Here is a 14,811-nt window from a genome sequence, read left to right on the forward strand (position 1 = left end):
GCTCGGACCGCCAAAGTCCTGGTACCACAATGCCTTCAAGTCTTGTTGTTGTTGTAGCGACAGAATTCTGCCGAGTTGACACTTCTTGACCGAATAAAAATCCGGGTCCATTCTGATTACGTAAACCCAACTGTCGTGGGAACGGACTTCGAGTCTTCGGTAAATGTGGTGGATGCGGAAGCAAATCGAAGTCCACTTCATCACCTTTAAGCGTACACTGCATTCATCGTACTCGGCCTTATATATAGGGTCTACACGCATTTCCACAAATATTTAACGTATGGTTAGTTCCCCTGGAGCTAAGCCCGAATAAATACTCTTCAAGCCAGTTTTTGGAATCAGAGCATTGTTTTTCATCAAAAAATTGTATTTCAGTAACAAGCTAACTTCATTTTTAACATTTTTTTACGAAATCTTGAATCACTTAATATGTTATACCTCAAGAAGGATACATTTTGTGACAGTTATATTTTTACACTTGACCTTTGACACGTAAAGTCTAACTACAAAATATTTGGGCTCAATTGTAGTGGTGGCTTTCTAAAGAACCGATACGAACTCTGCAATCAAGATATAAATTTTAGTGTTCGTTCGATGTTGTCGTTGGAGGTCGGGTACTGAAATTCCCGATTAAACGTTCAGTATACTTACATATTTATACATTTATTATATGAGATAAGAAAATAGGTGGCTAATTTGTCATCGAAATCCTCTATCGATATGCCCAGAAAACGATCTATCAGACGAATGGATGATGCAGTGCGCTTTTAAAGATAAGGTAAGATTTTTTAAAGATTGGTAAGCAATTGTTTAATTTACTTTATACCCAGAATGTATTACGCTAGTTTCTCGAGGAAAATCGTGCTCTCCGTAATTGGACAATTGTCCTCTGTGAATAGCTTTTAATGACTGCCGAAATGTCAGTTCGAAGTGTGATCAGTCAAATGCTGTACGCGTATTCCACGAACGACAACTTGCTGATCCATGGGGGACGGTTCCGCTTCAGGAAAATGAATGCAGGAATGGTTTCCGCGAAAACAGTGGAGCATAAACTGCTTCGAAAGGAGTTCACTTTGCTACTTAATGGAGCTTATGTGTAGGTGCTCACATTATATTGCTGCAGTAATGGCAAAAAACATTACTCAACAAATTTCAATTAATATTGCCATGTTAGCAATACTTGGGTGAATAAAAATCCGTTCCGTCCATTCTGGTCGAAGAATCAACTGTAGTGGGAACGGTCTGATTGCGAAGTTCTGGCTTGTTCGAAGCTCTATCATCCGCGTCCTACCAGTTCTAGAAAATCAGATTGGAATCCATTAACCGTCCTGTCTTTATTAACGAATGAATATACGTATGCTTCAATTTGCTACGTACACTTCTATTGCCGATGCAATTCTAATTCTTTACTGGCGTAGGCACTGATTATGCGGTTATAGCCGCTATTTGCGCCAATTCGAAATACCAAGTGCAACCAGGTCCTTCTCCATCTGATCTCTCCAACGGAGTGGTGGTCTTCCTTTTCCTCTGCTTCCACCGGCGGGTACTGAATCGAAAACCTTCAAAGCTGGAGTGTTGTGTCTGATCGCCGATCCACTTAGTCGACTTTCAAATAACTCCTCGTGCAACGACATTAATCATTTTCTGCTTAAGATTGCCTCTCCTGAACTAAAAAAGTGCTCGAGTTAGGCAAATAGCATTTTCATGTTTTATAATGAACAATACGCACAACTATTTACTTTAATTAAATGTGTTCACACTGCACGAAGATTTCTTCGTAAATTGCATGCAATATTGGCATCCTGTTGAGCCCTACACTGCTGACTGAAACATGATTTTGCTACTTTTTTAATATGATAATGTCGAGCTCACAACATTTCATTTTTTGTCCACTGAAATATACTTTACTAAACACAAAAAACACAGTAAAACAACAACAATTGCGCTCGTTAGCTTGTTAGATCGCTAGCGCGATTGGTTTCTTAGCTTGTGGGTTGCTTGCACGGGGCACATTCCGTAGCGGTGGGTGGCAAGTGCTGCGTTGTCATTGAGTTGGCGAGTTTGCTGCATAAACAAATGTTGTAGCGACGGAGTTTCGGCTGAACCTTACTGCGGTGCATTTGCTCTAATGTGGTGATAGTTGTTGTTTATGTGGTTGTTGTTATTGTAGTAGTGGTTGATAGTTGTTGTTTTGTCTTTTCAATGTGCGCAAATTAACCTAATCGCTGAAATCAGTTTGTTAGCATTAATTGTATGCCCCGAAGATTCTCTGTTATCTCTGCGGGTATTTGTGTTTATGTGTTGGTTGTTTGTTACGGCTATATATACTTTAATATATAAGCGCAGTTATTGACGCAGCATTTACAATGATGTTGTTAATTAAAAATCAAAGCCTATATCCAGGCGCAGCAACGCGCAATCTGCATAGCGGCATACTTATAAGCACATAACCATGCTTAAGCGTGGTATATACTTACTTATGTATATAGAGGGATGCTAATATATATGAAGTTATTTTTGTCAGCACCATATGTCTGTATGTGTGTTATTAAGTTATATGTGCTTATATACATAAAGGTATAAAATTATATATCAAAGCGGTTTATGCACTTGGGAGTCAGAAAAAATATTTTTCCTAATTTTTTTATTAGGCATTTAGTAGGCAATAGCAATTTGTGGGCAAATAATTTTGAAAAAATAGGCTCTTAAACCCCTTAAATTACAACAACCAAATTCATCTAGCGCGAAATCGGATGATAATCCCATTCACTCCCCTTATAACGGTACTGTTAAAAACTACTTAAAGCGCGATAAATCAGTAACTAAATATGCCAGCAACATTAAATTTTACCCCTTCGAGATGATATGACAGAGCGCTAATGCAGCCGGGGTCAAAATCGGACGATGGGCGTGGCACCGACCACTTTTATGTGACTACACAAATCTCGAGACCCGCTCGACCGATTTCAAGCAACATGACATTCAACTAATATCTCTATAATACAGTGTGAAAATGGGAGAAATCGGACTACAGGCACGCCTACTTCCCATATAACACAATTTTAAATTTCTTCTGACTCTTTCCTTTCGAGTATACAAATCAAGAATCAATAAATGTAACGTATGCCACCCTTTGACCAAAAATCTAGGTATCGAAAATGCGAACCCTAAAGCCTATAGGTGACTTTTTACCGAAAATATTGGTCCAAAATGTCAGATTTATAATTGAATACAGAGAGAATACTTTCCTGGTAATAGTATGTCTATGTGCTACAAATGGATGTAATGAAGTCAATACTTCCTGTAGCCCCCATATATATGTATGTATACTTGTACCTAAAGATTTTCGAACATGCGGTTGACTTCATACCGCTTATATAGACCTATCGACCAATATGTGAGTTATCTTAATAAAATTGAGAGAGCATATTTTCTTATAACGGTGTATTTTTGTGAATAAAATCGGGTGAAAACTCACCCTAAACCCCGTGTAACTAACAGCCCTTATTTACCTGGTTTTAATTCTTGCAAATTGCTAGAGCGTTTAATGTTCGGTTATACACGTTCTTAACTCTTCTATACTGGTTCTGTTTAAAATTGTCCAAAAAAATAAAAGTCCAAAACCATAAAAAAATTAGATAAATATAAGTTATGATCTAAGGACTAGTTAAAATTTTGATTTTTGCCAAAATGGTGGCTTCTAAAAAAAAAGAGTTTTTTGTGAAAAAAATGAACTTCAGACTGGCTTAGCTTAGGTTCGGTCGTACGGTTGATCACCGATAAATCTCAATTGATATATGTACGTCCTTTATATTACTCGAAAAATTCTAAAAGTGGATTACTAGATTCTCATCGACGAAGGCAATACCAGCAACTTCGCTAGGTTCGCCAAAAGTGTGGGTACCGATATATTTCAATCTGTCTGACAAAAGCCAGACAATAGAGGAGGTACATAACGTACAAGATGATCCCTTTTCGCCTTCCATCATACAGCTTTGGCAAAGAGCGTCCGAAAGAATGTTTAGCGGCGAGGTTGACATTGCTAAGAGACAGTAGTTCGGAGGACATCTTATGGTTCAATTTGTACGAGAAGTATCTCGCAGTCGCACTAGTTCTCGTATTTACCAAAGCTTGCTAAGCTCACTGGAGGTCCAAAGGTCCATAAGTTGTGGTTGTTGGCCAGCGCTTGATGAGCTCAATGGAGATCCAAAGGTGCTTCGGAGGCAATTGGGAAAAGGATGCACTCTCAAGTAAGCTCATCAGCTTTGCAGTTTCCGGTGATTCTGAAATGACCACCCTTCGATTAGTCGTATAGTATGGAAGAAGTTTGAAGTTATCGCTAATGAGGTCATAAGCGATAGCTTCGGTCATCGTAGTGAATGCATATCTCTCTGAAGGAAGCTGCACTTCGGAGGTGTACATCCACTGCTATCTTGATGGCAGCCGCCACCGCTTGAAAGACGTTACAGTGGTGTTGTAATCTGAAACTAGAATCGATAGAAAGCTCTCAACAGAAGACCTCAACCCGCCAAAAAAGTCCTCGCAGGAATACATTCAAAGCAGTGGAGCATTTCTGTGTACTCTGCCCGCTTTAATCATTACTTGACAAATATGTCTGTATATCTTGTCAAATTTTCAAGGCGATAAGCCTAACCGGCTCGGAGAAATTTTCCTCATCGACTTGAAGGATATTGGTTCGAGAAAAACTCGTTAAAGTTTCTGGTAGCCGATTACACTAAGTTCAAAAAATACGCCTATATATACGAAGTTATTTACCGGATCAACATCAATTTTTCGGGGAATATTTTCAAATATAGTATTATACATTTTCTCATACGATATATAGTATAATTAGAAATCGATTTTTTTAAATTCGCAAGTGGGTATTACCTCTTAAGTAAATGCATATGTATATACAAAAATATCGCTTATATAAGTATATATGTACATATATGAATATTGAAGTAAATATGTAAATATATATGAACAAAAAGTCATATGTACTTATGTACATATATTACTTATACATACATATGTACATATATCCAACTTCAGCGCATTTTTTCTCGCAGTCCTACATATTGCTGTTGCTGTTGGCTTCCCCAAACTACATAAGGCCAATGCGAATTTTCATAGTGGTTGTCGCCTTTCGCGTTTCTATATAATCCAACCCCATGGGTGGTGTGATTTTAGCGCTTCATATGCATATATGTATGTGTTGTAGTTGTACACCCACCAATTTCGGTCCACCACAAAGCCAACCTCCAACCCCATGGCCAGCCAGCTGAATGCATATATATGTATGTATGTATATTTACGACTTTGTATCGGCGCTGTGACAGCGCAGCATCATGCCAAACTTTGCACCCCTCTCTCTTGTCTAAGTCTATGTGTGCGACTCGTTAGCTGTTTGACTTGCCAGCTTTGTTGTTGCGAGCGCTGACGTGGTGCGCTACTTGCCACTTGTCACCGCACGCGGCCGGCACTTTATCGCATACGCCTTTTTGTTGCTATTTTTGCATTTTCTTTGAACTTTTTTTTTTTGTAAGCGCAACGTTGCGCAGCTTCCGATGGCGCATGCGCCCAACACTGTCGCTGACACTGGCGCTAACTGTATGTGCTGTGCTGTGCTTGGCCAACACATCAACCATTGTCGCCGACGCAATTGCCAACAGCTTCATCACCATCACTGTGTCCTGTACGGCGCCACCACCACCACCGCCACCGGGTAGCTGCGCGTACCGAGCGTACGCTTCGAACGCTTACGACTTGTGGAATGGCTGAGTTTAGCAGCAGTGGTTCACGATGTGTCGCTGACGGAACACATCATTCTAGGCCTAACCACAGATCGGAAAGGACATCAGCGGCGTGTAGTAGCCAGCTTAGCCAGCCAGCAGCCAGTAGCCAGCAGCAGTAGCTTCAAACGCGGCCGTGTTAGCAACAGCTCAGCTGTGAGAAAGTGCTGGCCGTTCGCTTCAACTCAGTTGTGCTTGCGACCTGCCACGTTACACTTGTCGAAAATGTAGCGCTGCGCCAGGAATCAGCGAATAAAAAACAATAATCCGAAATCGAAATTGAGATAACAGTACTGCAAGTTTTACTCTAACGGTTGTGCTCAGCGTTTAGAAACGAAGCGAAACGAACACGCGTTTGATACAATTAGTTTATTGTTGTTGTTATTTATTAGTATTACGCCTTTTAAAGTTAACGGTTTTTGCTTTTAAAACAATTTTATTAAATAAAATTCCAAACAAGTGCCTTGCGTGCTGCATTTTGGGAAGAATGTAGACGCCAAGAAACACCGAATCGCCTTAAAACATCCAGTGCCTTAGAGATAGACGCAAATGTTTCGGTTTTAATAAAAAAAAATTAAAAAAAAAATATAAAAAAATAAAAAAAAAATAAAAATTATAAAAAAATAATTAAAAAAATAATAAAAAAAAAATTAATATAAAATTACAAAAAAAAATTAATATAAAAACTTTAAAAAACATTAAATATACGATTTTTGAATATTTTAAAAAAATAACGGTTAAAATTCGAAAATTTCGTTTCGTGTGCCTTAATCGCCGCCATAGCCTTAAAACCTACACACACACAATCGCTTGCCAAGATTGTGCCGTTACGTGTAACGTGTTTTATTGTCCAAGTTTTATACGTCGTTTTTTCTCGTCATATTCGTCGCGTTTTTAATACCATCGCTTATTGTTGTTACATTAAACTACTTTTTACCGCAAATGTATACGTTTTAAAAGCTATTGCTGTTGTAATTTTAAAAAACTGTAATTGTTAAGCATCGTTTGTTGTCGTTATTGCGTTCGGAGATTTTAGTTTTGTCGGTTCGTTTAATTTCGAAAATAATAAATTTGTTATACGAAAAATCAACGTTACGACGTACATCCGTACGTGCAACGTAACGTTGTTGGTGTCACATCACAACGTGCCTCAAACAGTTGTCGGCGATTCGGTCGCGTTGAACGGCCCAGCGCAGCCAATGCCGTGGGCCATACGTTCACCACGAATCGCACGATCGAGCTGCTGTAAACGATTTATAAAATCTTCACACAATTGCCTTGCGTTTTGCCCGATGTGCCTTCACGTTTTTAAAAGTAACAACGAAAACTCAGCAATGAGTTTCAACTGTCCAAAAAGTAAGTAGCGTTGCCAAAAATATTTATTAAAATAAACAAAAAAAAAATTATGAAAACAAAAAAAAAATATTTATTCACAAAACAAATATCAAAAAAAAATAACTGTTGCGGGTTTGCTAATTTTTGGAGATCATTTTTATTAAAAAAAAAATAGTTCCAGGGAATTTGCTTTGGTTCTGAAGAACATTTTATTTGAAAAAAAAATTGTTATAAGAAATTTGCTTTCTCTAGTTTGGAGTACTCTTACAATTCTTAAAAGACACTTAGTCTGACCGCCCCAAAATGGCGATGTTTTTCATTAAAAAAACAGTTACTGCAATGTTTTTAAAATTTGAATAGTATATTTATACATATTTTAAGTTGTTACATGGGTTTCCTCCGATAAAAAAAACAACCCTTTTTCAAAAAATTTGTTCTCATATAAAAACTGATATATTTTATTGGAATTTTTAATTGTTACAAACATATACTATTAACAAAGAAATTTAGAAATTTTTGAACAAAAATATTTTAAACTCGGCCATTGCGACGCCACTTCCGGTGAAACCTTGGAAAAAAGATGCGTCCGAGATGGCAGGATAACTTTTAACAGGATCATTTAAAGTGAAAAAATATGTGTTTTAGTTAAAACCTTAACTTAGAACTTGGACGAAGAAAAAAATAACACTGAAAATTACATTTTTGGCAGACATTTTTACAAAAAAATTAAAATATTAGTGAAAATTTCGGGATTTTTTTTTTTCAAATATTTGTAATGGAAATTAATTCCTTCATCCAAGTCTTTAAGAATTGTATCTCAAAAACCTGTGTATCTCAGTTGAGGAGTTCTCGAGAAATCTTACCAACCGACTTCAAAAACACACCTTCGAGAAAAACGCGTTTTAAGATTTGAGTGAGTAGCCTAGCTAGCCTCGAGCGCACAAGCTCCCAAGGCTGTATCTCCGAAACTATTCCTCGGACAATAAAAATAATTAAATTTTTTGAAACTCGTGAACCCATTTAATCCCTTAAATAAACAGGTAGTCAAACATCTAATATCAAATCGTCACTTCAATATCAATCAGATGTCGTTGCATTTCAAAAAAGGTTGAAACTTTGGTCTCCTCGTGGTCTTAATTTAGTGGATTAGTGAAAGCATTGTCGCCGACGTTGTTTAGTACTAAATCCGACCCTAACCTGTGCTATATTTCTTATTAGCGATAAAACAGTATTATTTTATTTATGCAAATTATATTTAACGCTTAAATGTCTCAATAATTTGACTTATTCGTCGTTGGTTTCAATCTCAATGTAACGTTCAACAGAGTCTACTCTCAAAGTAGGGTCAAAGCTCAACTGAAATTATCATTTCTTCTCACCAATGTGCTTAGGCCTACATATATTGCGGGTTTAAAAACTACAAGGTAGACCTCTTCCGTTTAGGAAATCCAGTTTTTACGGCGCTAAAATATCAGTGGTAAGCAGATCTTCTGCTAATCTGATTCTACCATTTAAATAATTGTGAGCTGATTCAATGAAATTTTATAGACTATAGAAAGTGGAAATTTTTTTTATTGGTAGCAGTTGTTTTGTGGGGTAGAATTTGTGAAATAAAATAAGAATAAATCAATACCATATAACAACTTCTCTAACCGTGAAATTCCTATATCTTCAAACACTTGTTCAAGCAGTGAAAAAAAAAATAATTCTTATTAATGTTTTGTTTGCAATTTTATTGTTGGGAAGCATGACACAATTAATACAAAATATTACTTATGGATTTAGCTCAGTGGCATGGCGCAGAGACGTCTTGAAAAATTGCCTCCAAAGTATGTATAAGAAAAATGCTTTTCGAAACTAAAAAAAAATTCATAATTTGTCCATACAATTGAGCATTCATTATGTCACATAAAAAGTGCAAAGGACCACGGATGTAATACGAAAATCTGGGAGCGTTCATCTGACTTTGAGGGAACTTAACTGTATTGACAATATATATTTTTTTTCATATCGTTTTCTAGCAAAGCGGCGCAGATAGAAAAAGTTGTCGGCGCACTGCAGGTTGAACTGACTTTCGTCTGATCACAAAACGTTACGCCATTGCTCAAGTGTCCAGTTATTGTACTTGTTTGCCCATTGTAGACGCGATTTTTTCATTTTTTCCTTTTGTTAGTTCCAATAGAGAGATAGAGAGATAATCTATCATCTATATTAGCTACTAATCAGCACTTAAACTTTCCATTAGCTTAAAGCACACTTCAAAGAATAGCAAGCGCAATAGGGAACTCGGATTATTTTGCAATTATGCGTAAATTATTATTATTTTTATCGATACTTTCCATTACCATTCGAAAGCCGTCAGATCAGTTGTTAATCAGCACTCTAACCAATCGTTAAAAATACTTTCTTTATATAAAAAAAGGTATTACTTTGAATAAAGCGCTATAAAAGCAATGAATAAAAATTTAATAACATAATAAATACGGTCCTTAATTAGAACTTATTTCCAATACAGACATTTCGCAAACATCGATACACAATTATTTAGTGCCAAAACTCTATATTTAGTAATAGAATTACGGTATTGAATTAACTGTATGTTTACACTTGTTGTTAGCTTATCCATTAGCGACGCTGTGTGAATTTACGATGATTTCCTCTATTGAAAAGTGGTGAATGAATTACATGCCGCGTGCCTCATCGCTTTCGGCACTATCGATAGACATGCATACATTCCTACATACATAATTCTGCTTACACATCGGTACAATTCGGTTTTATGTAGTCATTAGAGCGCTTGCTGGGCACTTGATAGGCGCACACCTGCTGCGCAAATTACGAGCGTGCGGAGGCGACAAAATTCCATAGCGCTCGCTAGCTGGCTTGACTGGCTGACTGGCAGTCATTAAAGTGCAAAGTTGCGCTGAGATAATTATTAGCCACAATTTGCCACCCCAAAACCGTACGAAATGTACGCGTAGGCGAATTGTGTGTTTGTATGTTTAGCTGTCACACTGACAAACAACGGAAGTTGACTTTCGAATTCTTCATTCTCCCTTGCCATGCTATCCTTCCGTGCAAACAAATCATTCATCCATTTGAAATTAGATCCGCTAGAGTTATGACGGATATCGCTTACAATCGCACTAACATTTATACAAACATATTCGATATAGCAAACAGTGTATTCTATTAATTATTATGCTTTTCGATGTGTAATCAAGTAGTAAATTTCATTAGTGTCCTGAGGCTTTTGTTTGTGGAAATTGATATTTGGCTGCGCAGAGACATTATTGTCGGTATGTATTAAATAAAGTTTGCAGTCAAGTGTATAGTTGTAATTTTTATTGCGATTTTATCACTAATAGTCCGGTCACGTGACATTTTTAATTACAAAATTTACTTATTATGTTCCAAATTATACTCTGAATTACTTAATTAATATTTGACTTCTTTTTTACAATGCTATTGCCTTAGAGATCTTAAGGGGTTATATACAGTTAGAAAACCGAAAAAAGCGAATTTTCCAGATTTTTTTCTTAGAAAACTTTTAAATTTATTGATCCAAAATATGTATACATATTATGTTATTTTTTAACCACTATATCTCTGAACTGGATTCTCTGAAATTAAAAAACTAAGCGATTTCGTTAAAGTAATGTTAAATCTAGTAAAGCAAATCGTAGGAATAAGCAAAATAATTTTTTTTTGACGAAATGTCGGACTTCATTTTTTTATTACAAAACAAAAAAAAATATTGAATAAAAAAAATTATATTAATTACTAAAAATATATATTTAAAAAGCTTGTGTTAAAGTGTGAGACTAATCGACTTAGCCGTTTTCAAGTAATGTTGATCACCGACTTCGAAAACTCCATTTTAAAAAAACGCGAGTTTGGAATGCACTTCCAAGCACTCTGAAACATCTTTTCAAATTTGCGTGCATCTTCGAAAATATTCACCGGAACGATGTGAAAGTTTCTGTGTGTACTCTTAAATATATGTGCATTACGAAAATAAAATAAAAAAATTATTTTTGGAAATTCCCACTGTATATAACCCCTTAAATAAAATAGTGGGTCCCAAATTTATCATTTTGACCTTATCATTGAAAAATTTTTCAATTTTGGCATTCACCATTCATAGTAAATGGAATCTAATATTTTTATATAATGAAGTTCCAAAGTTAAACAAATTTATTACAAATTCTAGAATAAATTCAACAGTTCATCAAAAAAGTTCAACAAATATACATTTATATTTTTTCTTCATGTATAGAAGTAGAGAGGTGTTATCCTCTATAAGAACTTTATATAGTCCAGATATAAAATTGTCATTCTGAAAAAAATAAAAATTAATAAAAAAGTTTGGCAACCCCAGCAAGTGATAAATTTCAATGTACCGACATCTGAATTAAAAGGGGTTTTCTGAATAAAATGCACTCATTCTAAAAAAAAATAATAATTATAAAAAAGTTTGGCAACCCCTGCAAGTGCCAAAAATTCAATGTAACCATTCCAGAATCAGGGTTTTCAATTTTCTACATACTAAATAATATCCCGGCTGTTGATAATGTGTTATTGAGTTTCTCGATTTTTACAAGTATTCATATGACTTCATGTGACTTTTCAATTTTACATAACGGTATAATATATGTATTTGACAGTGTTATATTTATGATTTCGCCATTTCATCTCAGCTCTTTCAGAGTCAAATTGTTTATCCGACGTTACTGACAAGATACAAGACAAGAATAAAATAAAAGTTTGGGAACCGCTGAAAGTCCATAAACCTCATTATTATAATCTGTGAATAAAAATAGATTACAAACTTTTCAATAATCCGCAGTTCTGCATAACATTACTCATTTGACAATGTTGTTTTCATTATATAGTTACCGTTTTCTCACATGCTATTCGTTAGTTTGATGTAACGAATTGAAGAAAAATGTTATAGAGAATATGCTGAGCCATAAAGAGGAAACCGAACCCATCAGTGATTTTGATAAGAACAACAAAAATAAATTAAAAGCTTGAGAACCCTTGAAGAGCACCGTACGGTACTGAAACCTTCGGAATCGATAGAAACTGTCCCCGGTTTCTCTTTCTCATTTACTGAGAAAACGTGCTTAGTGATTTTGACAAGAACAATTAATAATCTAAAAAGTTTGAGAACCCCTGAAAACTCAAGAATTTCCATTCTACCGTTTAAAATCAAAACATATTTATATTCTCTTCTGTATAATAATACCAGAGTTTGTTCCATTGCATTTCATAAAATTTCATGTCAGAGTTCACCATGTTAACTAGTAGACAGTGTTCAATTCAGAAATATATAGCTTACTTATTGACTTTTCGTTAGAGCATGCATGTTACGAAATTTTGACTAGATAATATGTGTTATTTTAGTAATTTTACTGAGTTAGGGGTCGCTCGAGGTAGTCCTTTGATATTATTTTTCACTTCTCTCCTCACTTAAGAAATATTATAACTAAATTCTTTTTTAAATTTTGCGCTTTATTGCTTTTATAATGATTATCCACATTAGCTTAAAATAAGGTTGCATATTTTTCATTGCTTTGCGCACAAGCTTTGCACATGCGCCTTCCATGCGGAACGACTGAATCCAACGCATACATTGCCGCATGCCCATTAGTAGCTTGCCATAAGTGGCTGCTGATAACCCTAACAGCACACAAACAGCTGTAACTGTAATTTTCCAATTCTACTTGGCGCTGTTAAAATCTCTACAAACTCTACAAGGGTAGTTTGTGCCATTGCCATATCGTTTCCGTGCAGTAAAATGAAAAGCTGTATGCATTACCAGAATATACATATGAATATGTGCGTATGTGTATGCCGCTATGGCAGTGGGAAAACGCGCATAAGCATTAAAACTCAGCGTGTGGGGAAGTTCATTGCCTAAGTGCCACCCTCTAGCCATGTGCCACTTTTGTACGCGTTTATTGTGCCAGTTTGCAGTGACAATCGAGCGCACAGCATCAGCATCCATCCCCCAGAAATGTTGTGAACCGCAGAGAATCGAATCAAGCCGCATTTCTGTCTGTAATCTTATATGTGTGTATGTGTGCGTATTTGTGTGAGTTGTCTGCCAGGAGATGAAGGAGCACATACAGATTTTAGCTTTTTGTGCTGCGCGTGATTTTCAGTTGTTGTGTGGAATTGGTGGCAAGAGGTCGTGCGTCAACCGCGCGCTGCTGTGGAAAGATAGAAAAAATCTTCAGTTTTTTTGCTGAAATTTAATAAGTGTTTAATTCGATGTGCTATTGAGCACACAGTTGTGGACATATTGGCGAAAGTGGGAGTGGCAGCGCGCCTACCGTGTGTGGCAAAAGCCTCAAAAAAGCAACTGCGTGTCTTTCAGTGGTGTATCTTGGCGTTTATAACCTCAAAATGCTTACGAAAACCGCAAAAAGTAAATGAAAATGTTGAAAATAATGATTTTATTTAATTTGCAGTTAATTTTCTCGAAGAATTTGTGCAATTTCATATGGCGGAAGTGTAGAATTCGGTGAAATGCTGCAGCTGGTTGAGAAGTTGGTGTGAAAATTAAGCTTTTTTCTCGGCATAAAATGTGTTTTCTGTGTATATAATAGACATACAGATGTACAAACATACATATGTACATATACGGATACATATGTACATACATACATACCATCATTGGGTAGCACAGCATATAATCACTTTTCTCCGCCATCCCTTTTTAATTCAAATGACCGAAGAATATCGATTTTGTTTTATGCTTTTCATTCTTTCAATCTCGTTTTGGTGTAATTTGTGTGCTTTCTACAATATTTCACTTGGACTTCTGGCTGGTAAAAAAAAAATCCATAAGCCATAAAGCCAACACAGTCTGGGCTGGGTCAGCAAACAAAAGCAGTCTCAGGCAATTACTAAAATAGTTTATTGAAACTATATACACAATAATACTTTTTTTGCGATACTGTGACTTTTGTTAGCATTTTGCTTTTACGCATACATACATAAAATAAATATATGTATATATGCACACATAAATATATCAATACATAGTTATCTACATACTTACTTGCCTACATATACACTGCTATGTTATCAGCTTTAATTTTTAACAGCACACTGTTATATATCCTTTTAATTACATACTTTATCAGCATACATACACACACATACAGTACTACAGCCATACATACATAAATTATATTGACAAGGTGTGCCCCAGTGGCAAAGTGATGCTTGCAGTGTTTGTTTGTTTTCTCTCCGCTTCCTGCCTTGCTATTGAGCAGTTTCGTTTCCAGCTTGAACCGGAAAAAAGTATCGAATTAGAAAATAGGCAAGCATTTAACTGAAAGCAGATCACATCAGTACGCATCATACATATAAACAAGAAAAAGCGTTTTATACCCTTTACAAATAAAAATGTTTCCATATAAGCACTTGATTTATATCAGTAAATTTGTATGACAGCTATATGCTATAGTGGTCCAATCTGAAGAATGTGTTTGGTGATTGTAGCGTTGACTTGCACTAAGTCCTTGCTAATTTTCACTATATCTGGTGAAATAAAAAATTTTCCATACAGGGACTTGAGTCTGATCCTTCAGTTTGTATGGCAGCTATATGCTATAGTGGTTCGATCGAAACCATATGTTCGGAGAATTTACCGTTGCGTTGTATA

General features: G+C 35.9%; 1 protein-coding gene across 8 annotated transcripts in view; it reads left to right on the top strand.

Annotated features, from left to right (window-relative positions):
• Positions 1 to 14,811, top strand: part of LOC105224888 (talin-1) — a 69,135-nt gene that overhangs the window by 31,088 nt on the left and 23,236 nt on the right. Inside the window, exon 1 of one of the 8 annotated variants that reach the window (XM_049458241.1) lies at positions 6,487 to 7,151. The exons of 6 other annotated variants lie outside the window; for them this stretch is intronic. The gene's annotated coding sequence lies outside the window, so the exon portion shown is untranslated. Of the gene's footprint in view, positions 1 to 6,486; positions 7,152 to 13,020; positions 13,567 to 14,811 lie in introns of those variants that run through there. One more of the 8 variants, XM_049458242.1, reaches the window with a different exon arrangement.

Source organism: Bactrocera dorsalis, chromosome 5, assembly GCF_023373825.1.
Source record: "Bactrocera dorsalis isolate Fly_Bdor chromosome 5, ASM2337382v1, whole genome shotgun sequence".
NCBI lineage: Eukaryota > Metazoa > Arthropoda > Insecta > Diptera > Tephritidae > Bactrocera > Bactrocera dorsalis.